This window comes from Myotis davidii, unplaced genomic scaffold (assembly GCF_000327345.1).
Source record: "Myotis davidii unplaced genomic scaffold, ASM32734v1 scaffold924, whole genome shotgun sequence".
NCBI classification, from domain to species: domain Eukaryota; kingdom Metazoa; phylum Chordata; class Mammalia; order Chiroptera; family Vespertilionidae; genus Myotis; species Myotis davidii.
Genome location: NW_006294764.1, coordinates 68,196 through 71,475, shown reverse-complemented (window position 1 = coordinate 71,475; position 3,280 = coordinate 68,196). Strand labels below are relative to the sequence as shown.

Genomic DNA, 3,280 nt, shown 5'->3' with positions numbered 1-3,280 from the left:
CTTTAAGAAGAGAAAGAAGAAAAAAAAATGTAAAGATAAAAATGATGAACAAAGTGACAACAAATACTTATCTATCAACAAGTGAATCTAAAAATCAAGTGAATGAAAAATCTGCTGAACAGAATAAACTGGTGAATATAATAGAATCAGGGGCATAGAAAGGGAGTAGACTAACAATTCTCAGAGAGAAGGAAGTGTGGGGGGTGTGGGAAGAGTCTGGCCTAAAATCATACACCTATGGACGAAGACAGTGGGGGAGGGAAGGTGGGGGCGATGGGAACCGGGTGGAGGGGAGCTATGGGGGAAAAAGAGGAACAACTGTAATAATCTGAACAATAAAGATTTTTAAAAATATATGATGAACAGAATAAACTGGTGAATAAAATAGAATCGGGTATAGAAAGGGAGTGGACTGACAATTCTCAGGGGGAAGGGGGTGTGGGGGGTACGGGAAGAGACTGGACAAAAACTGAACACCTATAGACGAGGACAAGGAGGGGGGGTAAGGGTATGGGGTGGGGTGGGAACCGGATGGAGGGGAGCTATGGGGAGTAAAAAGAGGAACAACTGTAATAATCTGAACAATACTTATTTTTTTTAAAATTACATGTCGAAATAGTATATATAATATTATAAAATTAAAACATGCATGCAATTGGCACCAAGAGCTTTATATATATCACGCATGCACGAGTCAACATTTATTTTTAAACTAGAGGCCCGGTGCATGAAATTCGTGCATGGGTGCAGTCCCTAGGCCTGGCCGGCGATCAAAGCATGAGCATCTGGCATGGAAGGGCAGGTCCCAGCTGACCTCTGGGCCCTGGGAAGTACCTGGATCCTGGGTCCCCACGTGCCCCCGTCTGCCTGAGTCATTGAGCCCCTGCCTGGCTCCCTCAGCACCTAGGAGCCGGCAGCAGGACCACCCCTCACCACTGCTGCTGGTCGCTATCTGCAAGGTGATTGGGCCACACTCGCACCCGCCTTGGCCTGGCACCGCCCACTCACCTGCTACACCATCCTACTGTGGTCTGCTTTCATCAGGGCCCATCAGGGCCAGCAGCGCCTCCACTGCCGCCCATTGCCAGCGCCACATCACCAACACCTGCGATGTTCTGCACCGCCCCCTGGTGATCAGCACACATCATAGCAAACAGTTGAACTCTTGGTCGAGCTCCGGATTGAGGGGACAATTTGCATATTACACTTTTATTATATAGGATTGCCAGTGTGCATCATATGGACTGGCCGGTCGGTCAGTCGGATGGTCAATGAATAAACAGTGATGTGGTTCACGCTGAATGTCAACAAAAACAACCGAATTCACGATCAACAATGACAACTGAAACACGTGTGCGATTGCCGTTCATGTATTGCACATGCACGAGTCAACATTTATTTTTAAATTGCCAGTGTATATCATATGTACCGGCCAATCGGATGGTCGGACAAACAGATGGTTGGTCATTTAGCCTTTTATATATATATGTAGATTTCTTATTGATGTCAGTGAGGAAGGGAGAGGGAGGTAGAAACATCAATGACAAGAGAATCATTGATCGGCTGCCTCCTGAACACTCCACACTGGGAATGGAGCCCACAATCTCTGTGCATGTGCCCTAATTGGGAATCGAACTGCCACACCAGCCAGGCATCAGCAGCAATTTCAATTCTAGCTATATAATCAAGAAAAATAAAACAAACATCCACACAAAATTTTATATATCAACTAGAGGCCTGATGCACAAATTCATGCACAAGTGGGGTCCGGCCAGCCCACCGCGATCAGGGCAGATTGAACCAAGCCGGCCAGGGGGAGGGGCCGCAGGCAGTTGGCCAGCCAGCCCTGCCCTTGATCGGGGTGGGAGGGCCAACTGGGGAGGACCTGGCCAGGGGGAGGGGCCACAGGCAGTTGGTGGACCAGCCATGCCCCCAATCGGGGTGAGGGTGGGACCGGCCAGGGGGAGGTGCCACAGGCAGTTGGCTGGCCAAGCCCATCCCCTGGTCAAGCTCCTGTTGGAACTCCCAGGCAAGGAGACAATCTGCATATTAGCTTTTTATTATACAGGAATATTCATTCATATAGCAGCATTATTTATAACAGCCAAGAAGTGCTGGGCTATTGTGGCTACTTTCCATATAAAAATTGAACTCTAATTTTGCAAAATTTAAAACTCTTCTAGTTATCCCATATAATAAAAGCCTAATATGCTAAGTGTCTGGTTATCCGGTGACCGGTCAACTGTTCAACCAATCTAAGTGTTATATGCTAAGGTTGCTCAATCGTTCGCTACAACATGCATTGACCACCAGGGGGCAGATGGTCCAACCAGTAGGAGATTGCTGCTGGGCTCTGGCCAATCGGGACTGAGTGAGATGGGCTGAACACACCCTGGAGCCCTCCCGTGGTCCCTCCCTGGCTCGATCATGCACCAATGGGGTCCCTTGGCCTGGCCTACGCCCTCTCATGATTCAGGACCCCTCAAGGGATGTCGGAGAGCCAGTTTCAGCCCGATCCCACAGGCCACTCCCTTCAGGAGGGCACCAGACACAGGGCTCATGGCTGGCAAGCACTGCTACGGCAAAGCGAGCCTCTCCCAATTGGGACTGATTGGGCGTGAGCCCGCGGCAGGCGCAGTGGGGCCAGGATGAGTGGGAGCGGCAGGTAGGAGCTGCAGGTGGCATTGGGCTGCAGTTTCAGCCCAATCCCTACAGGCCAACCAGAGGGACCCCACCCGTGCATGAATTCATGCACTGGGCCTCTAATATCCTATCTAATAATAGACAAACATGGTAATTGACCATATCTTCGCTACACCTCTCATTGGCTAATCAGTGAGATATGCAAATTAACCGCCAACAAAGATGGCGGTTAATTTGCAGACATAGGTATAAAGTGGTGGAGCGAAGACTGAAGGCGGCTCCAGCTGGAGCGAAGACCTGGGTCCCGGGTGCCGGAGGAAAACTAGTGCCAGCAGCCAGGGGGAGGGAAGGCCTATTGCACAAGTCTTTCCATGCAACAGGCCTCTGGTATCCTATATAATAAAAGCCTAATATGCAAATTGTCCCCTTCGACTGCTTGCTATGACGTGCGCTGACCACCAGGGGGCAGCACGAACCATGGCGGGTGTTGGCAACATGGTGCTGGCAGCAGGCAGCAGTGGAGGCACTGCTGGTCCCGATGGGCCCCGACGAGAGCCTGGTGGGATGGTGGAGCAGGTTAGTGGGCGGCACCAGGCCAAGGCAGGTGGGAGCGGGGCCTGACTGTCCTACCGATTAC

General features: G+C 50.7%; 1 protein-coding gene across 3 annotated transcripts in view; it reads right to left on the bottom strand.

The window, feature by feature from the left end:
* The window catches only part of PIK3R3 (phosphoinositide-3-kinase regulatory subunit 3), an 86,360-nt gene that overhangs the window by 46,525 nt on the left and 36,555 nt on the right, over window positions 1-3,280 (bottom strand). Inside the window, exon 1 of one of the 3 annotated variants that reach the window (XM_015567510.1) lies at window positions 1,106-1,112. The exons of the other annotated variants lie outside the window; for them this stretch is intronic. The gene's annotated coding sequence lies outside the window, so the exon portion shown is untranslated. Of the gene's footprint in view, window positions 1-1,105; window positions 1,113-3,280 lie in introns of those variants that run through there. 3 annotated transcript variants of the gene reach the window in all.